A 27,812-nucleotide genomic window follows, 5' to 3' on the forward strand; every position below is an offset into this window, starting at 1 on the left:
GAAAATGGACGGAGCCATGTATCGTGAAATCCTGAGCGACAACCTCCTTCCCTCTGCCAGGAAACTGAAAATGGGTCGTGGATGGGTGTTCCAGCACGACAATGACCCAAAACATACAGCAAAGGCAACAAAGGAGTGGCTCAAGAAGAAGCACATTAAGGTCATGGAGTGGCCTAGTCAGTCTCCGGACCTTAATCCAATCGAAAACCTATGGAGGGAGCTCAAGCTCAGAGTTGCACAGAGACAGCCTCGAAACCTTAGGGATTTAGAGATGATCTGCAAAGAGGAGTGGACCAACATTCCTCCTAAAATGTGCGCAAACTTGGTCATCAATTACAAGAAACGTTTGACCTCTGTGCTTGCAAACAAGGGTTTTTCCACCAAGTATTAAGTCTTTTTTTGTTAGAGGGTTCAAATACTTATTTCACTCAATGAAATGCAAATCAGTTGCTATCTTTTATTTAAAGTTATTTTTTCGATTTTCCTTTTGATGTGCTATCTGCCACTGTTACAATAAACCTACCATTGAAATGATACTGTTCTGAGACTTTTCATTTCTTTGTCATTGGACAAACTTACAAAATCAGTGAGGGGTCAAATAATTATTTCCCCCACTGTATGTGCCTTTTGTATGCACGTTATATCAGCTTTTTGGTTTTGGGTTTCCCTTCACAAGAGATTTCTCTTGAAAGGTGAATTCAAGCCCCTTATGTTCATGGAGCATATATTAATAGCCATTTTTAATTTTTAGCAAAGTGATCAATACATTGACTAATATAAAAAGTCATAAATTCTGAATTACTATAAGGCTAGCTCTAGGGAGTAATGAAAGCATTGCAGTATTACAACTCCACAAACAACCTCAGTGTTTCCCTCGGGTAGGGGTGCACAACCTGCGGCACAGGGGCCCCATGCGGCCCTCTATAGTATTTTGTGCAGCCCCAACCATCTGCTCACAGACTTGCCTTTTTGTGTCTAGTGGCTGCTGACATGTACTGTATTTTTCTTGCATTCTTCCATTAGATGGGAGTCGTGTAAGTGTAACGAGAACCTATAAAAGTTTCAGTTGGTAATACCCCTTAAAGTTTTATTTTCAGCCCTTGGGATTATTTCGGTCTGACAGTGTGGCCCTCTACCAGTATAGGTTGGGCACCCCTGCTCTATAGTCTTTGCATGAAAATCACAAGAATTCAAACATAGACAACATTCCTCTGCTAGTAAAACATTGAAGTTGCACATGAGTCATTTTAGTTCAATTAAAATTTGACTTTGGGGTGCCTATGTGTCTCCATGTAGCCCTAAACTTAAGGCCTTTAGTAATAATGAAACGTAATAAACACGTTTCATTTAATTAAGGATTAAAGCTGCCAAACAACTGTATCTCCCATTTGATAAAAAAAAAAAAAAACTGCCATGAATGTCTGTGTCTGGAATACCCTTTAAAGCCTATTTACTTGCCTTAGTGAACTTTGGAGGTGAAAATTTTTTAGAACACTTAAGATTGCACTACAAAAATAAAAAAAAGCCATACTGAGCTCATGGATACCCTGCTGCTCCTGTTGCAACATTCCCCTATCCCCTGCCGTTTTCTACTTCTTGGTGCAGATATGAAGTGTACCTGTCATTTCTAATAATATTTGATATGCCAAATGACATATTAGACATTTTAATTGGTGGAGGTTTGGATGTTGATATCTTCACCAGTTACTAGGACAAACAGGAACAATTCTCAACTGAGCACTGTGCCCTATCCACTCAGCTTTTTTGAACAAAACAACTAAGGATCACATCAGCAGAGTCTGTAAGTTTACATTTCTGTACACATTAAGCCCAGTCTCTACAGTCGGCATATGCTGTTCCAAAGGCTATGTATGGGAGGCTGGCCTCTCTCTCTCTCACTATATAGTAGCTCTGCAGTATCTTCAGTGGAATATACTCTCTGAACAGAGTGCCCTTCTGTCCTTTTGGTATGATAGAGAACCTGAAGCTTATTACCCCTACCAGTATGCAGAGAAGTCTTTAGCCACAATATAGATGTGTTACATTTCTCTGACAAATTCTCTGTACTTGCTGGCTGGCTCTCTGTATGTGGCTGCTATACGTTCTGCTGAATCCAGTAGCTTCTTTAAGGGCTGGCATATCTGCTGTCACTTCGCTGCTTATAATCCACAGGATGAAGTATACCCTGGCAATCTCTTGTCTCTGGCTGTACACATGCATAACTCAAACTAGACTGACTCACTTCCTCCTACATAGGAAGGGTGATGCCAGCCCAGCAACAGTAACTAGGAACTTCCCACTGTCTCCATATACAGCCTATGTAACATACAGGTCACAAATTACAGTGACATTCACACTTGCAGTGGGACACTGCATATTAAGTTTTGGTTATTAAAATTTAGATGGTGCAAAATGTATATAGTTATAGCAAGAAATCTAGCGAATTCAGTATTTCTCCTATTCTCTTTTAAAGTTGACAGAAACTATTTTTTTTTTTTTTGCTTGATTCCTTGCTCCCTAAGGGGAAGGGTCCTGTTGATTTTCATCCTGCTTATCACTCAGTGTGCTGCTTGTCTGTTCATTTCTTTGTGTTATGCTCTTCTTTGAGGCTTTGTTCTGAAAAATCTCTTTTCACAGTATAACCATTTTTCACTTTTTACTGTATAAAATTCTCTAGAATGCTGGAGAATGCAAAGATTGTCTTAGAAGGTTTTATATGTAACATTTTCATTTTATGCCCCCTCCACACACACAGATTCATCAAATATATTTATTTTCGGAAACTGAGCTCCATTTAATAAACATGCAGTCCTTATTACAGTAGAACATAATGATATATGCTGTGCTATTTTACATATATACATACAAGAAATAATATCACGTTAACTGGATACACAATGACAAGTTATAAAGTCTTTCATCTGCTTCTAAAGCACAAGGGTAAATTGGATGTTTAAAACTCCATGCAAAAACATTTGCATTAACTAGTACAAATCTTAGACAGGCTTGCTTCTAGCAGATCACAATGACCTCATCTTCTGTACAACCTCATTATCTACCCTATGAAATAACATATTCTCTTTATTAGTAGTTGCAGTTGCCAACCCTTTTTCCCATTTGGATACAGCGATTTTTTTATGGAGTGATTCAAAAGTCTCCATACCTAGGGAATAGTTTTCAAGTTCTTTGAAGATACAAGCAAATTGAGAAGAAAAAGAATAACTTCAAAATAATAGGGTTGCCTCTTAAAGACAATTCATGTCCCTATGTCCTAATAGCACATAGGTATGTCTTGGGGAGGGGGGGGGGGGGAAACTACTGTGTGGGGGAAATTACTGTGTGGGGAAATTACTGTGGGGGGACAGTGTGGGGGAAATTACTGTGGGGGCAGTGTGGGGGAAACTACTGTGTAGGGGAAATTACTGTGTGGGGGCAGTGTGGGGGAAACTACTGTGTGGGGGCAGTGTGGGGCAAATTACTGTGTGGGGCAAATTACTATATGGGGCAGTGTGGGGGAAATTACTGTGTGTGGGGCATTGTTATTGTGGGAAATTACTGTGTGCGGGCAGAGTGGGAGAAGCTACTGTGTGGGGGCAGTGTGGGGGGAATCACTGTGGGGGGCAGTGTGGGGGGAAAGTACTGTGTGGGGGGAAAGTACTGTGTGGGGGCAGTGTTGGGGAAGTTACTGTATGGGGCAGTGTGGGAGAAATTACTGTGTGGGGCAAATTAGTATGGGGGATTACTATGGGAGCAGTGTGGGGAAATTACTATATGGGGCAGCATGGGGGGCGTTGTTATTGGGGAGGCACTATAGGGGCAATTTTATTGTTTTTGGGGATACTATACAGGGATTATTACCTGGAGCACAATATAGGGTGTTATTATTACTGGGGGCACTCTAGGGGACATTATAGCTGCTGTTGACACTATAGGGAACTTTGGGGTTATTTATCAAACTGGTGTAAAGTAGAACTGGCTTAATTGCCCATAGCAGCCAATCAGATTCCACCATTTATTTTTGACAGCTCTTTTCGAAATCCAGTTCTAAGTTACACCATTTTGATAAATGACCCCAATTATGTCTACTGGGGTCACTATTTTTTCAGCAGTATAGTACCTGGGGCATTGGGGGGGCACAACGGGCACAGTATTGGGGGTGGCAGCAGGATGACACTGTGGGGACACCAGGATGGGGAGGTTGATGGAAAAACTGAGAAATCTAACGTGTCTGTGTTACAAACTCTGTAGAGATGAGATGCGGCTGAAAGAATTTGTCATGGCGGTCTAACGGAGGAGAAGAGGAAAGAGAAGGTCTACATGACAGGAGATGTCCCTGGATGTAAGAGGTATGTGGTCAAGTATTTTCTGGGTGCCAGAGAAAGGACCCGCCCCGGGAGCCAAACACCCTAGGCATGCCACTGCGGGGGGGGGGGGGGGGGGGGGTGTAGTGTCCTCCACTTAGGACCCCTCTGTTTGATTCAGAATGGGAAGCTGCTCTGAATCGACATCTCCAGGTCTGTCAGACTCAGTGGATCCATGCATTTATATTAATGGTCAACAGTTACTGCTATATATCCCATACAGCTACTGCAATGTTTAGCCACTACCTCCAGCTAAATGTTGGGCGTTAGAGAAACAAATATCGGCATATGGTTCTACATTCACATGGTCGCAAAGTCACTTTTAAATACCTTGTTGAGATTGAGAAACGACATGCTGACTAATGGAGGATTTCAGACCTTACCTTTGCAATTAGGTATCTCCCAAGGAAAGAGAGACATCTCACTAGCACTACCTTGAGGAAGTGGCTTTCTATGAGTCAAAAATCGACATTTTAAAAAGCCAAGGGAAAATGCCAAGCCAGATATCCATATGTGGACAACTGTTTTGGGGTGCTTAATCCCCATTGATACAGAGTAGGTTTCTGGCTAGCTGGGTGCAGTGCCTTGGATGCAGCTTAGCGGGGTTATTGTCACGGGGTTCCGAAGGTGCACTCGGTCCCCCATTGCCCGCAGAACTGTTGCTTAGCTTTTGGAATGAGGTTCTGTGTTTGACCTCATTCCCAGGGCGGCTTTACTAGCTGGGTGACTCCCTGCTCCTAGTCTGCCTTGAGCGCCGAGCTGATCACTCGGTGCTCGACTGGTTGGTCTGTCGGTCATGTGATGCTGGCCACGTCACATGACCCTCACTCCCCACTATAAATACAGGCAGCCTGCTGGCTACAGGTTGCCTGTTAATTTCTAGGCTCCTGGCTATTTGTTGGACTACTGAATATTTACCTGATCCTGTTCCCTGACGATCCTCTGCCTGCTCCTCCTGTACTGCGCATACATCCTGGTATTGTGACCTCGGCTCCCACCTGACTACTCTCTTAGGACTCCTCTTGTACTTCGCTACTCTCCTGGTATTTGACCCCGGCTTCTCCTGACCACTCTTTGCTTAATCCGTTGTACTGCGTAGCTCTCTTGGTTCTGACCCGGTCCGTTCATGTTCCGTATTTTGTCTTGTCTGTCTTCCCTGCACATATCCTAAGTTAGGGATTGCCGTCCAGTTGTCCCCTGTCATCAGGACTCGTGAGGCAAGTAGGCAGGGCCAGGGGTGAGGGTGGAGCGCAGTGGTCACTACCCTTCCCCCTGTGTGTGTGTGGACGTGACCGTTACAGATTAACAGGCCCAATAACCACTGTATCATGAATCCTCTTACTACCCTGACTGACCATGTCTCTAACTTGACACAGAGGGTGCAGGAGCTAGGAGAGAAACTCCGTTCTTGTGAGTTAGGGCAAGGTTCTTCCACTCCTCTGTCCTCCAGTCCATATTTTGAACCCCAGATCAAGCTCCCAGAACCCTTTTCTGGAGACCGGAAGAGGTTTCTCTCCTTTAAGGAGAATTGCAAACTCTACTTCCGTTTGCGCCCCGTGTCCTCCGGTCCCGAGAGCCAACGCGTGGGGATTATCATTTCTCTACTACAGGGTGATCCCCAGGACTGGGCATTTTCGTTACCTCCTGGGGCCAGTTGTCTAACTTCTGTGGAGGGGTTTTTTCAGGCCCTGGGTACCCTCTATGACGAACCAGACAGGGCCCTGGTAGCCGAGACAGCTCTTAGGGCACTGGTTCAGGGCCATCTCCCTGCGGAGGAGTATTGAACCCAATTCAGACGGTGGTGTGTCCCCTCAGGATGGAATGAACCAGCCCTGAAGAGTCAGTTTAGGTCTGGTCTATCTGATAATTTAAAAGATCTATTGGTCAATTACCAAATTTCTGAGACCTTAGAGGAGATGATGACCCTAGTTGTCCGACTTGACAGACGAGTTAGAGAGAGACGACAAGAACGACAGTTCAGTTCTCAGATGGTGGTCCAGCCAGAGGCCTTTTCCAGGGACAACACTGAGGTCTCCACCGAGGAACCCATGCAGGTTGGCATGACCCGGGGTAATCTTCGTCGCAGACGCGGAGAGTGCTTCTACTGTGGAGATCCTGGCCATTGGATCAACAAGTGTCCTAAGAGGGACCTCTCTGACAAGTCTTCTAAAGCAAGACAACCTAAAGACTAGGTACACCCTGATTTTTCTAAAGGTAAGCTTTTGGTACCCATAACAATTTCTCTGGGGGTTAATAAGTGGCCGGGTAAGGCCTTTATTGACTCCGGTTCAGCGGCCAGCTTTATTGACTTTGAGTTTTCTTGTAAATTGGGTATTCCAATGTTTGCTTTACCTACACCTATCCATGTCATGGCTATTGATGCTACTCCCCTGATTGGTGGTACGGTGAGGTCATGTACCTCTGAAATTTCTCTGTCCGTGGGTGTGTGCCACTCTGAGAGATGTTCTCTTCTAGTCCTGGAGAACCTACCGGTTGAGGTGGTACTAGGGTTGCCTTGGCTCCGTTTACATAACCCCACAATTGATTGGTCCAAAGGAGAGTTGGTGAAATGGGGACCTAAGTGTGACTCATGCTTGTCCGTGGTCCAGGCTGGGGTTTCAGTAAGGTCTAATACATTACCCTCTGTTATTAAGGAATATTCTGATGTGTTCTCGTCCCTTACTCCAGAGGTTCTACCCCCCCATAGACCTTATGATTGCGCCATAGAGCTAATTGAGGGTGCCGAATTTCCTAAAGGTCGAATTTATAATCTTTCAGGGCCCGAACGCAAGGCTATGGAGGATTATATTAAGGAGAGCCTTGCTAAAGGGCATATTAGACCTTCAGTCTCTCCTATGGGAGCAGGGTTTTTCTTTGTTAAAAAGAAGGATGGTGGTCTTAGGCCTTGTATTGATTACCGGAGATTAAATAAAATCACTGTCCAAAATAGATACTCTCTCCCATTGATTCCGGATTTATTTAACCAGGTTTTGGGGGCAACCTGGTTTTCCAAGATTGACCTGAAAGGGGCATACAATCTAATCCGAATCAAGGAGGGAGACGAATGGAAGACAGCGTTCAATACTCTGATAGGACACTTTGAATATCAGGTGATGCCTTTTGGACTCAGCAATGCCCCAGCTGTGTTCCAAAACTTAATGAATGATATTCTTAGGGAGTTCTTAGGTAAATTTATTATTGTCTATCTTGACGACATTTTGATATTCTCTCCTGATTTCGAATCTCATGTGTCCCATGTCAAACAAGTATTAGAGGTGTTGAGGGAGAACCAGCTATCCGCTAAGCAAGAGAAATGTGTCTTTGGTGTACAGGAGATACTGTTTCTAGGGCATGTTTTGACTCCTCACGCCTTTAAGATGGATCCTGGTAAGGTTTTAGCAATTAAGGAATGGGTAAGGCCTTCATCCTTAAAGGCTTTACAACGGTTTTTGGGTTTCGCTAATTACTACCGTAAATTTATCATGAATTTTTCTGTAATTGCTAAGCCATTGACCGACCTTACTAAGAAAGGGGCGGATTTGGAGAATTGGTCTACCAAGGCCATTTCTTCATTTGAAACATTAAAAAAGGCATTTAGTAGCGCTCCCATTCTGATCCAGCCTGATCAGGAGAGACCCTTTATTGTGGAGGTGGATGCGTCCGAGGACGGCGCAGGAGCAGTCCTTTCACAAGGTCCTGCTAGCCTCACTAACCTGAGACCGTGTGCCTTCTTCTCTAGGAAATTCTCTCCCACAGAGAGAAACTACGACATAGGGAATAGGGAGCTGTTGGCCATTAAATGGGCATTTGAGGAGTGGAGACATTTTTTGGAGGGGGCAAGGCATCGAGTAACTGTTGTCACTGACCATAAAAACCTAATGTTTCTCGAGTCCGCTAAGAGGTTGAATCCCCGACAAGCCCGATGGGCTCTGTTTTTTACCCGTTTTGATTTCTCCATTACGTTCAGGCCGGGAAGTAAAAATGTGAAGGCAGACGCATTATCTCGGAGCTTCCATGCTTTTCAACCCACTGAGACGCCGCCTGAATCCATCCTACCAGCAAACATCTTCTTAGCGGCTCTAACCCAGGATATCTCGGCTCGCATTAAGGCTGAACAACATCTGGCACCGGCATCCACCCCAACAGATAAGTTGTTTGTTCCCGTACAATTTCGTCTCCAGCTGTTGGGTGAGTGTCACGATTCTGCCTTTTGTGGACATCAGGGTATTGAGGGCACTAAGGATCTGGTTTCTAGATCTTGTTGGTGGCCCACTCTGACCAGGGATGTCAAGTCCTACGTGTCAGCCTGTGAGGTTTGTGCCAGGTCTAAGACACCTAGGACTCGCCCTGCTGGTAACCTACGACCACTACCCATTCCCAGTAGACCCTGGTCCCATATCTCGATGGACTTTATAACTGACCTACCGCTGGCGGAGGGTAAGACTGTGGTTTGGGTAGTGGTCGATAGGTTTAGCAAGATGGTTCATTTCATTCCCCTGTCTAAACTTCCGAATGCTAAAACCCTGGCGTCTATTTTTGTGAGAGAGGTTGTTCGTTTACATGGCATCCCGGAAAATATTGTTTCGGACAGGGGTGTGCAGTTTGTGTCCAAATTCTGGAGGGCCTTCTGTCAAAGATGTAAAATTTCGTTGTCTTTTTCTTCCGCCTACCATCCTGAGAGTAATGGGCAGACTGAACGCCTTAATCAGTCTGTGGAAAAATTCCTGAGGTTGTATGTAGCTGTTGACCAGCAATTATGGGTCAAATTCCTTCCGTTGGCTAAATTTGCTCTGAATAACCGTGTCAATTCTTCTGCTGGGGTCTCCCCTTTCTTTTGTAACCATGGTTTTCATCCCCGTTTTCATTCTGGGTCGTCCGTCTCCTCCTCTAACCCTGAAGCTGATAAACTCTCCTCCGAACTGTGCACAGTTTGGGCCCGGGTTCAATCGAACCTAGAAAAGGCTCAAAGTTCTCTAAAACTCAAGGCCGATAGGAGACGTTCAAGGGGGGTGAACTTTCAGGTTGGGGATAAAGTATGGTTGTCCTCCAAGAATCTATCTCTCAAGGTAGCTTCTAGAAAATTTGCTCCTCGTTTTATTGGTCCATATAAGATCACGGAGGTGATTAACCCGGTATTATTTAGGTTGGAGCTGCCCGAGTCATTCCACATTCATAATGTGTTCCATAAATCTCTACTTAAAAAATATTTTGAACCGGTAGTACCATCGAAAGCCTCGCCTCCGCCAGTTCTTGTTAATGATGCTGTCGAGTATGTCGTGTCTAAAATAGTGGATGTCAGGAAGGTGCTTAACTCCTTGCAGTATCTGATTCACTGGAAGGGGTATGGACCTGAAGAGAGATCTTGGGTACCTGCCAGGGAGGTTCATGCTCCTAGACTGGTTCGTAAATTTCATTTAGAACACCCTGAAAAGCCATCGCCTGAAGTCTTGGGTCCGGTGGCCCCTCGTAAAAGGGGGGGTACTGTCACGGGGTTCCGAAGGTGCACTCGGTCCCCCATTGCCCGCAGAACTGTTGCTTAGCTTTTGGAATGAGGTTCTGTGTTTGATCTCATTCCCAGGGCGGCTTTACTAGCTGGGTGACTCCCTGCTCCTAGTCTGCCTTGAGCGCCGAGCTGATCACTCGGTGCTCGACTGGTTGGTCTGTCGGTCATGTGATGCTGGCCACGTCACATGACCCTCACTCCCCACTATAAATACAGGCAGCCTGCTGGCTACAGGTTGCCTGTTAATTTCTAGGCTCCTGGCTATTTGTTGGACTACTGAATATTCACCTGATCCTGTTCCCTGACGATCCTCTGCCTGCTCCTCCTGTACTGCGCATACATCCTGGTATTGTGACCTCGGCTCCCACCTGACTACTCTCTTAGGAATCCTCTTGTACTTCACTACTCTCCTGGTATTTGACCCCGGCTTCTCCTGACCACTCTTTGCTTAATCCGTTGTACTGCGTAGCTCTCTTGGTTCTGACCCGGTCCGTTCATGTTCCGTATTTTGTCTTGTCTGTCTTCCCTGCACATATCCTAAGTTAGGGATTGCCGTCCAGTTGTCCCCTGTCATCAGGACTCGTGAGGCAAGTAGGCAGGGCCAGGGGTGAGGGTGGAGCGCAGTGGTCACTACCCTTCCCCCTGTGTGTGTGTGGACGTGACCGTTACAGTTATGCAGCTGTCACGAGGGTGTCAAGAGCCACGCCTGACTCCGTTATACCCGGGGTCAGGAAGTCGCAGCGGGTGGCTGCGCGCTCTATGTCCAAAGACAGTACTATTTATTAATGGTAGCTTTCTGGGTTTGCCTTGCAATCCTTTTTGGCTCACTCAGGGATCCGTAGCTCCTTCTCCTCAGCTGTTTCTTGTCCAGCACTCCCAACCTCCTTATAGTCCCATCTCTCACTTCTCTGGTTGCCAGATATAGAGCTTCCTGCCTGGACTTCTATACTGACCCACTGGAGCTGTGTAGCTGTGTTCCCTGGTTGTTGTTCCAGAACGTTACCCTCCGGATCCCTGTTGAGCCTTGGTGGTCTGCTGTTGTCGCCCACCTGGGATTATATGTTTGTCTGTATTGTCTGTCCTCTCCTTGGTGTTTTCCTTTTAGTGTCAGTGGTGCGGACTAGTGATCCCACCGCCCCGTTCACTACATAGGGCTCATCTTAGGGAAAGCCAGGGTTTAGGCACGTGATCGGCGTACGGGTGAGGAACCCGTCTAGGGACGTGAGGGCAGTCAGGTGCCAGCCGCAAGGTGAGTCAGGGGTCACCATCTTTCCCTCTCCCTTGGACAGGGCCTTCCCATTTCCCTCCCTTTGCGTGACGCCGGTCATTACAGCAGCCTGTTTATATTGATGACGTATCATCAGGATAGGTCATCAATATCTGAGTGGCAGCGCTCGATTTGTGCGCTACTTCCTTTTCATTACAGTACCTTTTGTCTCAAAAGTCTCCATGGTGAAGTGTACTTAAGTTCTCGCTTCATTCACTTGAATGAAGCGACTATTTGTGATTATACTACCTCACCGCTACAGGGGAGACGACGCATAGTGTCATGATGAGGAAGCAGCACTTGCATGGAGCACCACCTCCTCTTCAAACAGCTGATTGGCAGGGGTGCATGGTGTCAGACCCCCGCAGATCAGATATTGATGAGCTATCATGAGGACAGGTTGCACAACCCCTTTAAGCAAGAGAGCCAGTATCCTGTTTAAACCTTACCTTTAAAACCATGTTGTCCAGAAACATACCTGAAGGATAGTTGAGAGTTATATGGTAGCTATCCATAGAGACATGAATTATAGTTCCGTGATCCTTTTTCACTGTCTGAGTAAAGCAGAGGTTTTTTTTTTATATATCTTAGATAGAGATGAGCAAAGTTTTGGAAAATTCTATTCGGCTGCTTCAATGAATAAAAAAAAAAAAATTGCTTTGTGATGAATTACTTTGTTGTGGCCCATCGCGACCAAATAAAGGAGGTAATTCTTTTTTTTTTTTTTTTACACTAGTTCAGGTTAAATCGATTTGCTACCATGAAGCACGAAGAAATTCGGCTTTGCAGTGAATTGAATTTATGCGGAAATTCGGATCGAATTCCACTTTGTTGGATTTGATTCGCTCATCTCTGATCTTAGATCCGTTCTTTACTGAATATCTGAGGAAGAAACCTAAGTGGTCTTGAACATATGCATAAACCAGAAGAGTGAACTAATGTCACTATTCAACCATATTTTGTTAAAACAATAGATGCGATACTTTATTAAAATTCAATGAATTTAATATTCGTAGCAGACTATCTATCAACCAGCTGAACCTCAGGACTTGAAGATTAGTTCCACACTGGAATAATCTTCTGTTGTTTTCCCTATTAAACTGCCAAATCATAGATGTTTGCCAACAAAACTATCAAGCAAGCTGAAATTCTCAAATATTAAGCTCCTGATTTAATGCCTGCTATAAATCCTAATGATCATTACAGTGTTACTTTGCATCAAATCCAGCTCTGCCATAAGACATTGTATGGTCCATTGGTCTGTGAGGCTTTGCTCTAATTAGTGAGCCTGTTGCTTTGCCTTTAATTGTGAGTTAGTGCCTATTTTTACATTTTCATAAACAGGGAACATCATCTCCAATCATATAATTAGTTGATTTGCAAGAACATTGTGGTTTAATTATGGTAAAATATTAATTACACTGATTGGACAGCTGGTATCGGTTTTGCTGCACATCCACATTGTTTTCATGACCTTTTCCTGGCCTCCTCAGTGGAGACGGAGACAATTGCAATCATTATTTCCACACATTTATAGTTTACCGTTCTGTAAAATTTACTATGTCTTTCCCAAAAAGAAATAGGTGAAATAAATACTTCCCCTTTGCAAAATCGCTTATCTCCGTTCTTTAAATTTAATGGAAAAACATCTTCAATGTCTAATTTATATTAATGCATCTATCTCGCTGCTACACATTGCGTGTATTTACTTTAGGATAGGAGCGTGCATACTAAAATTGTTTGTGCTAATTAAAAAAGGAAATGGAGACTTAGAAAATTAAAGGGCAAGGCAAGTTCATGTTTAAAAACATCAAGGCACATTTAGTCCTGAACATGGCGAACACGAGTTCACTGTTCTGATCTTAGTGGCAATTACAGTTTCCAAGCTTTATTGAAAATAGGACAGCCAAATGAATGGCCTTTTGCTCAATATTATTGTGCTGTCTCAGCTAATGGTTTCTCATACCAGAATTCATATTAACTGTATTCAGTCTTATCTTTTATCCACTATACTTAGTGTACTTTGCTGCCATCAAGTGGTTATTATTATATTTGATTTTATGTCATTTAAATGTGTCTTTCATCTTGTAACTAAGATTTTCCTTTAACCTCTATCATCATTTCTCAAGGTACATTCAATAACTTACCTAAATTGCATCTCCCTCACTGAAATTCTTCATGCAACTGGTGTCGCTAGGAGAATCATTATAGCCACTAATCAGCTGTTTGAAAGGGCTGCAGGGCTCTGATGAGCCTCTTCACAGTATACCAACTCTTTGAATGGGAATGAGCTGAGGAAGATGAGTGTTGGGGTATCGGGAGTCAGAGAATAGGTCATCAATTAATTTTTATTCCTTGGGCCCTTTAATGCCCCATGTGCATATCTCTATTATGACTCAGTTAAGGCCTCACATAAGGACTTAACTATTCTTTCATATGCCTCCAATTTAATCTAGAACCCATACCAAAGTTTTTTTCAAGAATCTCCTTTAGAAGCATTGCTTCAAGGGGAGAATATCTACATATAGACCCAGATTTACTAATGTGTCTGCACTTAGAATCTATCTAAAAAATGGGTGCAATTTTGGCACAGTTTGGTGCAAATAGGGTTTCTAAAAATGTTTCCGACTTGCTCGAAAGTGGCAGGACTTAGCAGAAAGGGGACGTTTTTGCATTTTGCACCAAAAGTGTGCCACAGTTCTGGTGTAAAATTCTGATTCAAAGTAAAACAACCAATAGTTGGTCCAGAGAAAGACAAAGGTGTCTATCCCTGAACCACATTTACCATCCAGCCTCAGCCCCTGTGAAAAATATGGTGCATGTCTAGACAGTCCATCTATGTTTACACCATCTACAGGATTAATAAATATAAGCCATCGTGCCCAAAAGAGTCTAAACTAAAGGCCAAGCTCTGTATCAAAAGAAAACAATACCTGTACCAGGTTAAGGGAAAATTAATTACTAAATACCATATAGCTGAAAGCCATTTTTCCTAAAATCATATCCCTTGGTTGCTATTATAGGGTCATATCCCTAGAATAGTGCACCTCCAGCTAGATACTATTGTCCTGACTCTCAGTAACTAGGGAAGTAGCCACTATTTCAATTATAATGTGATGATATTCACATTCTTGTGGAAGTTCGGAGACACTAGATGCTTTATGTCATTATGAATACTATGTTATGATGTGAAACTAGCTAAATGACAACAAAGAGGGAGATAATATAAATGTACCTGCTAATTATAACTTGTATCAATTAGGACATAGGACTCCTTGTGCACTCTTACTGCTGAAGCCGCTGCTTGTGCTACAATCATCAGGGAAGATGGCTCGCTGCCTCAGCTATATGCGGAACTCCTGATGTGCACTGAGGTTAGTTTTTGATACAAACAATAACATTTATTAATAAGTGATTTTTAGAATATTTAATGTTTAAAATAATAAGAAAAGGGTAACAGAGAAGCTGAAGTCAGCTGAAGTCAGCTCTCCCTGTATTAATTGAAGGCCATTTGGCACCAGGAGAGGTAAAATACAGAGTGGGCTCAGCATGCATGTGGAACCTGCATCCATTGAATTTAATGGAGGCCAGTAGTCACCAAAAGAGGTAGCATTTAGTGTAGATTCCTGTCCAAAAGAGATCACCTTGCTGGGGTGAACAGGCACAAATAATTTTGTACAAAATATATTTGCCAATAATCTCACATTTATATTTTGAGTATAGCATTAGCACTAGCATATTTTTTATAGTGCCTATGGCATTTTATATATTTTGGTATTTGTATTTGCAGAGTGCTGTTGCATTGTGTTTGTTTTTTTGTATTTTAAGCCATGGCAATGTGCCCCTGCGCATTGGGATGTACTGGCTAACCCCCTTTTTTTCTTTACAAGGGTAACAGAGAGGTTTGCGTCACTGTTATCTAGAATTCTAGTTCTAAAATCCAGAAAGAGAATAAGAAAAGGGTAACAGACAAGTTTGCGTCACTGCTGTCTAGGTCTTACTGTGTTAGGCCTGCTTCTAAAACCAGAAAGAAAGTTAGAGAATTCAATGAGGATTATGTATGGTTTAGGATGGTCATGTGAACATTTTCCTTTGTGTAATTGAAAGTGTTAATGCTCACGGCTAGCCATAATAAACGTTATTCTTCCTGAAGACTGTGTTCTCTGAGAGTGGTTATCCACAATAATTGCAGCTATACTAATTTATTTTACTACATGAGAATTTTTTTTTTTTTATGTTGCTGCATTCCAAGAACTATAATTTATTTTTATATTTCTATATAGCTGCATGAGAGCTTATTTTTGTAGGGCAAGTCATAATTTTATTAGAACTATTTTGGGTTTCATGTAAATTATTAATTAACCTTTATTCTTTTGGGAGCATAGGGAATGCAAAAAAAAATGCTTTCATTTTTTTTGCACTAAAGCGCTGAGACCCCCATCTTTCAGGGGCCCCCAAAATTAATGGAGTGGCTGCTCCAGCTAATTCATTCATCTTTATGAAAGTTTCAGAGATAGCAGAGTACAGCACTTAGCTACTTCCAGAAGAGAAGAATGGAGCGACAGGAGCCACAATGACCATGCTTGATGCACAGAGCGGTGTGGGTCTCAGTGTCATTTATTATTATTCTTATTATTATTATTTTTTTTATAATTGTGTTTTTATTGAAATATAATGGCATATATTATTTTCATCATGTACATAATATATGCAGAGATATAAGCAAAACAAAGTATACTGATCATGTATCCGAGGTAACAGATCATACATCTGGAATTTAAAGCAATCAATATCTCTTAGATACAAGTAAAGGCTAACTGATGACCAAACCTCTTGTTGTATTCAGTTATTTGAAAAAGGGATACACTTCAACAGTGTCCCAACCTATGTTCTTAAGGAGATAGATACGAAGAATATGACATGCATATGATCCTCACTGCATCTCATTAGAACATTCAAAGAAAAAATAAGTAACAACGAAAAGGAATAAAAAAGAGAAAAACAAAAGCATTAACATTATGGATGAAGACACATTAGGAAATAGGGGGGGGGGGGGGGGGGGGGGAAGGGGTCTACTACTCTCCAAGATCACCTCAGGGCTGTCTAGTAGTCCATTAAGTGTCCCATGGGTCCCAGATGGCGTGAAATAGGTCAACTTTATCCTGAAATAGAGCTGTCGTATTACAACTTCCTTATGTTCGTAGTTGTAATATTTAGTAGGAAGTATAAGGGATCGGGTGGTATACTGCATCTAAAGAGATCACTCAGAAGGGCGCTAACGTCACACGAAAAGGGGTGTACAAGGGGACAGTCCCAGAAAACGTGATGAAGCATTCCCCGGGACGTCCATATCTCCAGCAAACTCCCGGGACTGTTGGGTTCAATCTATGGAGGAGATTGGGAGTGTGATACCAGTACATTAGTATCTTATATTGGTTCTCCTGGGATATTTCCAAGTATTCCTCCCAATGGACCATGTAAGAGTGTCCGTAAACTCATTCTGGGAAGGAGTTTAACAGAATGGTGTAAATATCAGATATTAACCCCCTCATATGTACTCCCTTTCTACAGAGTCGTTCGAATGCTGTCGTGAGAGAGACAGTTAAGCCAAAAAAGGCAGATTGGGCTAAGTGTATGACCTGAAGGTAAAAGTAGTTAGTCAAAGAGGGAAGACTCTATTTAGCCTAAATAGCAGAGAAAGATTGTAGTTCCCTTGAAAATAGGTCCACTGTGTCCGCATAGCGGAAGACACCTTGCTGAAACCACATGCTTGTCGGAGAGGTGGAAAGACTAGCTGGAAGTAAAGGGTGATATAGAAAGGGAGTCATGAAGGAATAGTGGGAAGCCAGAGGATATCTACTACTGCAGGTCCACCATATGGATTTAGTGCAGAGAATTGGGCCCAAAAGTTCTCTAGGGGATGGTGCATTATAAGAGCTCGACCATAGCAGGGAATTAGGGTGGATGGGAGCCAGCCAGAGTCTCTCTATTTGCATCCAGATGGAATAAGGCTGTAATGAGGCCCAAGCCATGATGCAGCACAACTGGGCAGCCCAGTAGTATTTGATCAGGGGTCTGGGACTCCCAAACCACCCTGGGACTTGCTGGACAGGAGCACTGACCTAGGAATCCTGTGGCGTTTTTCGGCCCAAATGAATCCTAAAAGCTGCGACTGGATCGACCGCAGGTCTCTAAGAGGGACAGGAATGTGTAAGTTCTCGAACAGGTATAGAATCTTTAGCAAGATTGTCCTCTTCACTGTCGTAATGCGGCCCATGAAGGATATAGGGAGTGAGTGCCATTTGGTGAGCAGTTCTCTTATCTCCCTAACAATGGAGGGGAAATTGTGTTTGTACAGATCAGTGTAACGGGGGGTAAGGTCCACACCCAGATACCGTATGGAATCCCTTCTCCAATTAAAAGGGAAGTTGGCCGTAAAGGTGTTGAGGGTTGTTTGAGGAACATTAAGAAGGAGAGCCTCAGTTTTATGGGTGTTGACCTTATATCCCAACAAACGTCCAAACTCATGCAGCATTGAGTGAAGGTTTGGGAGGGAAATGTGAAGGTTGTTGAGGGAAAGTAGAACGTCATCTGCATACAGGGACATCTTGAACTCTTTATCTCTGACCATTACACTTCTAACATCCAGACATGCTCTAATTTTGGCTGCTAGAGGTTTGATACTCATCGTGAACAATAAGGGGGATAGGGGACAGCCCTGTCTCGTCCCGTTGTTAATGCGAATCGGTCGCGACTCCGTGTGTGGAAGTTTTATTGTCGCCGTGGGGGAGGAGTATAAGCTTTGGATGGCCTGTAGTAAGGAGCCAGATAGACCATAGGCCTTCAAGGTCGCAAATAAAAACGGCCAACTTAATCGATCAAATGCTTTTTTTTCGTCGAAGGGGACGAAGCCTACCTGATCTTTATGAATCAACGTGGGGAGGAAAGCGTTTAATAGAGAAACTAATATTTTAGTGAAAATCTTAAGGTCAGAGTTGAGTAGCGCAATAAGCCTATAGTTTTGACAATCGAGGGGGTCTTTACCAGGTTTCGGGATTAACGTAAGGTAGGAATGGGATATAGAATTAAAAGTCTTGTAGTACTTGTAGGGAAAGCCGTCAGGACCTCAAGATTTACAGTAGCTTCTGGTAGTTGATCAGTTACCTCTCCTACTTCCTCAGTGGTAATAGGCCCGTTAAGGGCGTTAATGTCTGCTGTAGACAGGGTGGGAAGGCTGCACGAGGTCAGATATGTCTGTAGCAAAAGCTCTTGGGGCTCCTCGTTTGCAGGAAGATCGCTAGGTAGGTTATAAAGGGCAGTCTAGTAAGTGGAGAACCGAGCAGAAATCTCCTTGGGGTCGTAATGAACTGTTCCATCCGCCCTCCTAAGAGCGTGCGGACTAGACTGTGGGGGTCGGTTTCGAAGCTGTTTAGCCAGTAGGGTTTGGGGCTTATTCCCTCAGGCATAATAATGTTGCCGGGTATACAGCATTAGTTTATCCGCTCTACCTAGAGCTATCTCATGTAGGTGAGCACAGGTGTCTACAATATGCCCACAGGCAATGAACATCACTAACCGATCCTTTGAGGTGTCCTCACAGCTCATCCCGGGGCAGCGTCCGCTTAAGGAGAGTGTCATTAAGACGCCAGTGACATTGGAGGGTAAATCCCGAACCAATGTCTACTCGAACCGCTGCTGGGGCATGATCTGACCAGGTGATTTGTCCTATGTCGGCTCCCTTCAGTACTCGCATGGTGGAGATGGTTCAAAAAAAATAGTCAATTCTGGTATGTGTGCCATGGGGGGTAGAGTAGAAGGAGAAAGATCTATTGGCAGGGTGGTTAATACGCCAAAAATCATATAGGGAATATCTTCTAATCAGTCTGCGAAATTCCCTAGTAGGTCGCTGCTGTGTCGGGTGTAAGGATTTTCCAGGTAGGGCCAGTCTATCCATAGAGTCAGATAATATAATATTAAAGTCTCCCCCTATTAGGACCAATGAGTCAGAGTCTTTGAAAACCTTGGTAAATACTCTGTTCAGGAAGTGTAGCTGGGATGTATTTTGGGCATACAAATTACAGATCGGAATTGGTTCACCCAAGAGGTTGCCCCTTAAGATAATGTAACGCCCCTTAGGATCTAATACCGAAGATTCTATTATGAGGGGACAATGTGGGGATATGAGCATTGCCACTACAGCCTTCTGGCGACAATGGGTAGCTGAATATGCGGTGGGATATTGGTGAGCTGCAAAGCGAAAGGAGCCAGTGTCGTCAAAGTGGGTTTTCTGGATCAACACTGTGTCCGCTTTGAGGGACTTCAACTCTGAAAGCAAAAGTATCCTCTTAGGATTGGAGTTGAGTCCCTTGATGTTTAGGGTTGCACACTGCACCATGGTGGTATAAAAGAAAATGCCCCAAAGGAACAATACAGCTCACCAATAGATGCATGGTACGATCCGGTACAATCGTCATCAGCTAACCGCCTAGCTTCCCGCTGGGTGAAATCCAAGTCGATATTTGAGTGAGAGCTCGGAAGATCAGTGCCCCAGGTATACGATATGGCTAGAAGGAGAGATGGAAACAAGAGGGGAGGGAAGACAACACAAAACGTGACAAGAACCAAAGACATAAAATTAACGATAAAACAGCAATTCCTACATCCCTGCTAGAGGCACTAGCCTAAGCCTCTACTGGGGTCAAGGTGTCAGATGGCGACTGGTAGAGGCTCCTGTAGGAGCAGGTACTAACCAAAAAGACCTACCGTATAGAGGCCGGTTAATACTCACTTGAGCCTGCACCTTGAGGGGAGAGATATGAAATTCAATAATATAAGAACTGGCTAATTAGCAGAAAAAGGGAGGGGAGGCCCGCGGGGCCACCGATGAACCTGTAGGCAGTCCTGCTCTCTGCTTGGTGAGTGGTGGTGGTGGTATGGGGGGGTCAATCTCCCAATCCGACATCGTGGGCATCGGTAGTCCCAGTATTTCACAAAAGGGCTGCTGATCAGAGAAGGAGCGGAGAGTCGCCAATTTTCCTTGGTGGCGCGCCGATAAAGCAAATAGGAAACCCCACCGATACACAATTTGGCGGTCCCGTATCAGGGATAGGAGGGGCTGTAGGTGTCTTCTTTTTTTCAAGGTTATCCATGAGAGGTCAGGGAAAAGCTGCACAGAAGCTCCATCAAACTCAAAATTGCGTAGGGTTCGGGCTTTCACCATGATGGCTTCCTTGAGTGTGTAGTCATGAACACAACATATTATGTCTCTAGGATGGGCGGCGGTACCCCTGGGCTTAAGTGCTTGGTGTGCTCTGTCCAGCTTAATTTTATGCGTAGGCGGTTCCCCAAGAATCATGTTAAAGATGGCCTCCAAGGTGACAAAGAGGTCCTCCTCCCCTATTGCCTCTGGAAGACCCCGGACTCTAATATTATTTCTGCGGCCCCTGTTGTCTAAGGCCTCTTTCACACAAGCATGATGGATTAGTTCTGGATGCATTCACCATTTTGCAAGCAAGTTCAGTCAGTTTTGTCTGCGATTGCGTTCAGTTGTTCAGTTTTTTCCACGCTGGTGCAATGCGTTTTGATGCGTTTTTCTCGCGTGTGATAAAAAAACTGAAGGTTTACAAACAACATTTCTTAGCAACCATCAGTGAAATGAAGAACTGATGCGTGAAAAAAAGCTCATGTACACAACCCCATGAAATTAATGGGTCAGGATTCAGTGCAGGTGCTATGCATTCACATCACGCATTGCACCCGCGCGGAAAACTCGCTCGTGTGAAAGAGGCCTAAGTCCTCCCAGTGTCGACCCATATCCCTGAAGGTTTGAGATGATACAGACATATGGAGGGTGGTCATATCGTGGTCATTTTCCAGTGAGTGCACTCGATCCACAATGTGTTTGATATCAGAACGGACCGTGGCAATCTCAGCCCTGCAGGCTCCTTTAACTTCAGATATGAGCATCCAGAAGTCTTCTTTTGTGGGGAATTGGCTAAGGTATGCCTCCCAAGAGTGTGGGGGGTCTGGTACAGCATGTGGGGTTATAGCAGCCAGGGGGGAGACTTGGTGAGCTAGCTCAGGCATCTGCAGTGAGGAGGGAACTGCTGCTTTCATCAGCCAGGGCGGCTGGTATCCCTTCTGGGGGTCTGCCCAAGGGTCCCCTAAGGAAACTGCACATCTCCCCCTATGGGGTTGCGATGAGGATGGGGTCTGGGAGAGGGACGGGAATACAGTACCTGCTTGCGGGCTGCCATATTGCCCTCCGGCTGGTTAGGTGCTGCAGGGCGAGTCTCCCTTGCTGCCAGAGAGCGCTCCACGCTGGCTGTAGAAGATGGAGGGCTGGCGTCTGCAGGAGCAGCCCCAGGGAGAGGAAGTGGGGAATGTCCCTTCTTAGGTCGGTCCTCTTGAAGCCCCGTTCTGCCACTATGCTAAGTGGGCGGGAAGGAGCAATGGCTTTGGGGTCCGCGTCCACCACTCCTCCAAGGTCCTGCAAGTACCCTCCTGACTTTTGAATTCAACTGTATTGCCATCCTGAGGCAAGTGGTATAGGACAGAATGTGTCACCACAGAGGGGCAGATTCTGGGGAGGTATTTTGTGCTGCTGGGGCATTATTTTGTGATGCACTGTGGTATTTTGTCCTGCTGGGGCGATATTTTGTGCCACAGTATGGTATTGATAACCCTTTCTACTTGTGTTGGCCCTGACTTCTGCCAGTGTGGACACTTTCAATTCCCAGTCTGCCCCTGTCCTCAATTGCCTGGCACATAATAATAGGGCCCCCTGATAGTAATGATGCCCCCCTTAGTGGCCCTTCCATGGTAAGGATGCCACCATTAGTTATCCCACACGCTAGTGATGCCCCCTTAGTGCTCCTACATAAAAATATGTTCCCTTAGTGCCTTTCCACACAGTATGGATGCCTTCTTAGTGAGCCTTTATAACAGTGATACTATCACGGTCGGCGTGACTATCACATACGTGACGCAGAGGGAGGGAACAAGGAAGGCCCTGCCCAAGTGAGAGGGAAGGTGGTGACCCCTGACTCACCTAGCGGCTGGCACCTGGCTGCCCTGACGTCCCTAGACGGGTTCCTCACCCGTACTCCGATCACGTGCCTAAAGCCCTGGCTTTCCCTAAGCTGAGCCCTAGATAGTGAACAGGGCGGTGGGAACACTAGTCCGCACCACTAGCTCTAAAGGAAAACACCAAGGGAAGGACAGACAATACAAACTCAACATATAATCCCAGGTGGGCGACAACAGGAGACAACAAGAAGCCCAACAGGGATCCGGAGGGTAGCACTCTGGAACGACAACCAGGATTCACAACTCCAGTGGGTCAGTATAGATGTCCAGGCAGGAAGCTCTATAACTGGCAACTAGAGAAGTGTGAGGGGAGAATATAAGGAGGTTGGGAGTGGCAGACAAGAAACAGCTGAGGAGGAGAAGCTACGGATCCCTGATTGAGACAAAAAGGATAGCAAGGCAAACACAGAAAACAATCACTAAGAAACAACGTGATCTTTAGATATAGAGCGCGCAGCCACCCGCTGCGACCTCCTGACCCCGGGTATAACGGAGTCAGACGTGGCTCTTGATACCCTCGTGACAGTACCCCCCCTTTCACGAGGGGCCTCCGGACACTCAGGACCAGGTCTCTCCGGATGAGAGGTATGGAAAGCCTGAATTAACCTGTTGGCGTTTACCTCTGACGCTGGAACCCACATTCTTTCCTCGGGACCGTAACCCCTCCAATGCTCCAGATACTGAAGAGAGCGGCGGACCCGACGAGAATCAACAATTCTGGCTATTTGAAACTCCAGATTACCATCCACAATAACAGGAGGAGGTGGCAGTGGTGATGGTTCTAGAGGTGGAACATACTTCTTGAGTAACGATTTATGGAAGACGTTATGGATCTTAAAAGTCTGAGGTAGCTCCAGGCGAAAAGCCACAGGGTTAATAATGGCTACTATTTTATAAGGACCAATGAACCTAGGGCCCAGTTTCCAAGAGGGAACCTTCAACTTAATATTCCTAGTAGACAACCACACATAGTCATTCACTCCTAGGTCCGGACCTGGCGACCGTTTCTTATCGGCCATGCATTTATATTTACCACTCATCTTTTTCAAGTTAACTTGCACCTTCTGCCATACCGATGAAAGAGATGAAGAAAACCTTTCCTCTTCGGGAACCCCAGAAGACCCCCCCTCTTTGAAAGTACAAAATTGGGGATGAAAACCGTATGCACCAAGGAATGGTGACTTGCCAGTGGACTCCTGATAATGATTATTTATGGCAAACTCAGCTAACGGTAAATATGATGACCACAACTCTTGGTTTTCAGACACAAAACACCTTAAATATGTTTCTAGGTTTTGGTTGGTACGCTCAGTCTGTCCATTCGACTGAGGATGGAAAGCTGAGGAAAAGGACAAGTGTACCCCAAACGGGAACAAAAAGCTTTCCAAAACTTAGAAATAAACTGGGTTCCCCGATCCGAAACCACATCGGAAGGGACCCCGTGAAGCTTCACGATTTCACTGATAAACACCTGAGCAAGAGTTTTAGGATTAGGAAGTGCGGGTAGCGCAATAAAGTGTACCATTTTGCTAAACCTGTCTACTACTACCAAAATAACTGTTTTACCCGCAGACAATGGTAAGTCAGTGATGAAATCCATTGACAGATGTGTCCATGGCCTATTGGGGATAAAAAGTGGCAATAAAGACCCTGCTGGACGTGTATGAGAGACTTTCGCGCGTGCACAAGTAGAGCAAGTAGACACGAAATCCATTACATCCTGACGCAACCTTGGCCACCAGAAAACGACGAGATAATAGCTCCAAGGTTGCTTTACTACCCGGGTGCCCAGCAAGTGCCGAATTATGATGTTCTTTTAATAATTCAAGACGCAGGTTTAACGGTACAAACAATTTCTCTGAGGGGCAAGAGGCCGGGGCGTCCCCCTGGGCCTCTAACACCTTTCCCTCTAGAACAGAGTGTACAGCAGAGACAACCACTCCTCTTTGTAAAATAGGTACCGGATCACTAACATTACCCCCTCCAGGGAAACTACGAGATAACGCGTCTGCCTTGGTATTTTTTGCCCCAGGACGATAGGTGATTACAAAGTTAAATCTAGTAAAGAATAGCGACCACCTAGCTTGTCTAGGGGTGAGACGCTTAGCCGATTCTAGGTACAGAAGGTTTTTGTGATCCGTAATCACCGTGACGGGGTGGATTGCTCCCTCTAAGAAGTGACGCCACTCCTCAAGCGCCAGTTTAATCGCCAACAGTTCCCTATTTCCAACATCATAGTTCTTCTCTGCAGAAGATAATTTTTTGGAAAAGAAAGCGCAAGGGCGCCATTTGCCAGGAGACGGACCCTGAGACAATACAGCCCCCACTCCCACCTCTGACGCATCTACCTCAACAATAAAAGGCTGGGAGACATCAGGTTGAATTAGAACAGGTGCCGAGGTAAACCTCTCTTTTAGAGAGGAAAATGCATTTTTAGCGGCGTCAGACCATTTGGAAAAATCAGTCCCCTTCCTAGTCATGTCGGTAAGGGGTTTAACGATCACTGAATAATTTTTAATGAACTTTCTATAGAAATTTGCGAAACCCAAAAACCGTTGTAGGGCTTTAAGGTTCTCAGGAAGATCCCAATCTAAAATTGCCTGGACCTTCCCAGGATCCATACGGAAACCTGAAGCAGATAATAGATATCCCAGGAACTGTATTTCCTGAACGGCGAAGACACATTTTTCAATTTTCGCATATAATTTATTCGTCCGTAGGACCTGCAGTACTTGCCTGACATGCACCTCATGTGTTTTCAGATCAGCCGAATAAATTAAGATATCATCTAGGTATATGACTACAAACCTGCCGATGAGATGACTAAAAATATCATTAACGAAATGTTGGAAGACAGCGGGGGCATTGGTCAGACCGAAAGGCATAACTAGATTTTCATAATGCCCCTCAGGGGTGTTAAAAGCTGTCTTCCACTCATCCCCTTCCCTGATATGAATCAGATTGTAGGCCCCCCTAAGATCAAGTTTGGAGAACCACCTAGCACCCGCAATCTGATTAAAAAGGTCAGGAATGAGAGGAAGAGGGTATGGGTCTCGGATGGTTATCTGGTTTAGCTCACGGAAATCTAGGCAAGGACGCAGGCCCCCATCTTTCTTTTTAACAAAGAAAAACCCTGCAGCCACGGGTGAAGAAGAGGGTCTGATGTGTCCCTTAGCCAGACTCTCGGAGATATAATCTTTCATGGCTTGTCTCTCGGGACCCGAAAGATTATACAACCTGGACTTGGGTAATTTTGCACTGGGAATCAGGTTAACCGGGCAATCATAAGGACGATGAGGTGGTAGCTTCTGACAACCCTTTTCAGAAAAAACGTCCTCAAAGTCCGAAATAAATGTAGGTAGGGAAGCTATGGAGGCGATTAAGCAATTGTTATTTAAGCAATTCTCTCTGCAATGCTCACTCCACTCCAATATCTCCCTGGCCTGCCAATCCACCACTGGATTGTGCGCTACCAACCAGGGGAGACCCAATACCACAGGAGAGGGAATGCCCTCCAGAACGTAACATGAAAGACACTCATTATGGTGGTCCCCTACCCGAAGGTGTAAATTATGAACAATGTGGGTGAGGTTTCTCTGAGACAGAGGAGCCGAATCTATAGCGAATACGGGAATAGGTCTCTGCAGCGTGCAGAGAGACAAACCCATAGTGCGGGCAAAATGGGCATCTATCAAATTTACCCCTGCTCCACTGTCTAGAAAAAAAGAAATAGACTCCGTCTTAACACCAAAAACAATAACCGCTGGTAACACAAATTGAGATGTACGTATGGAGGAAACGTATACCCCCCGGCTGACATCCTCTGCACAGCCTGGGGTTAGTAGTTTTCCGACGGTCTTTTGTTTTTGAGAAAAGAGGGACAGACATTAATGAAATGACCCTTCCCCCCACAGAAAAAACAAGCCCCCCCCCCTGCGGCGAACCTCAGGAGGACGGACCTGACGAGAAGTTCCGCCTAGCTGCATAGGCTCATCTAAGTCAGTACAGACTAATTGTTGCTTGGGAGAGGTAACCAATTGCTCAGGAATTTTCGATCTCTCCCTAAGACGCCTATCTATTCTGATAGAGAGGGACATAACAGCATCAAGGGAAAGGGGGGTCTCATACAGCGCCAGTGCATCCTTAACCCTTTCAGATAACCCAGAGCAGAACTGACTCCTGAGAGCCGGGTCGTTCCACTGAGTATCCGTAGCCCACCTACGGAACTCTGAGCAATATTCCTCTGCTGACCGATCTCCCTGTAGGAGTCTCCGTAACTTCGACTCAGCCAGGGCGACTCGGTCAGGGTCATCATATATGAGACCCAAAGCCCCAAAAAATCCCTCCACTGACCGGAGAGCCTGGGAACCAGGGGGTAACGAGAACGCCCAGGATTGTGGGTCCCCCTGAAGCAGGGAAATGACAATCCCTACCCGCTGTTCTTCATTACCTGAGGAGTAAGGGCGCAACTTAAAGTATAATTTGCAGGCCTCACGGAACGTCGCAAATTTGTCCCTTCCCCCAGAAAATCTGTCAGGAAGAACAACCTTGAGTTCTGTAACTACCTGGTTACCCATAGCAACCGCTGGGGGTGCGGTCAGCTGCATTTGCTGCTGTTGTTGGAGGACAGACGACTTCAATCCTGCCACCTCCAAAGACAGGCCTTGAAGCTGTTTTGCCAAGGCAGCAATAGGATCCATATTGGATTCTAAGTAGAGAAAAAACAACAACAACAAAAAGATGTTTGTTTTTTTTCCGTTTTTTTTCCTCAAAAAGTAAAGGCCAGTTATAATATCACGGTCGGCGTGACTATCACATACGTGACGCAGAGGGAGGGAACAAGGAAGGCCCTGCGCAAGTGAGAGGGAAGGTGGTGACCCCTGACTCACCTAGCGGCTGGCACCTGGCTGCCCTAACGTCCCTAGACGGGTTCCTCACCCGTACGCCGATCACGTGCCTAAAGCCCTGGCTTTCCCTAAGCTGAGCCCTAGATAGTGAACAGGGCGGTGGGAACACTAGTCCGCACCACTAGCTCTAAAGGAAAACACCAAGGGAAGGACAGACAATACAAACTCAACATATAATCCCAGGTGGGCGACAACAGGAGACAACAAGAAGCCTAACAGGGATCCGGAGGGTAGCACTCTGGAACGACAACCAGGATTCACAACTCCAGTGGGTCAGTATAGATGTCCAGGCAGGAAGATCTATAACTGGCAACTAGAGAAGTGTGAGGGGAGAATATAAGGAGGTTGGGAGTGGCAGACAAGAAACAGCTGAGGAGGAGAAGCTACGGATCCCTGATTGAGACAAAAAGGATAGCAAGGCAAACACAGAAAACAATCACTAAGAAACAACGTGATCTTTAGATATAGAGCGCGCAGCCACCCGCTGCGACCTCCTGACCCCGGGTATAACGGAGTCAGACGTGGCTCTTGATACCCTCGTGACAGATACCTCATTAGTGCCCCCACATGTTTAGAAAGTTTCCTTAATGCCCTCCACACATGTTTAGAAAGTTTCCTTAGTGCCCACCACACGACCACACGTAGTGCATCCTCACCATGGTAATACACAGTAAGGATGACACACA

The sequence above is a fragment of the Bufo bufo genome, chromosome 4 (genome assembly GCF_905171765.1).
Source record: "Bufo bufo chromosome 4, aBufBuf1.1, whole genome shotgun sequence".
Classification (NCBI taxonomy): Eukaryota; Metazoa; Chordata; class Amphibia; order Anura; family Bufonidae; genus Bufo; species Bufo bufo.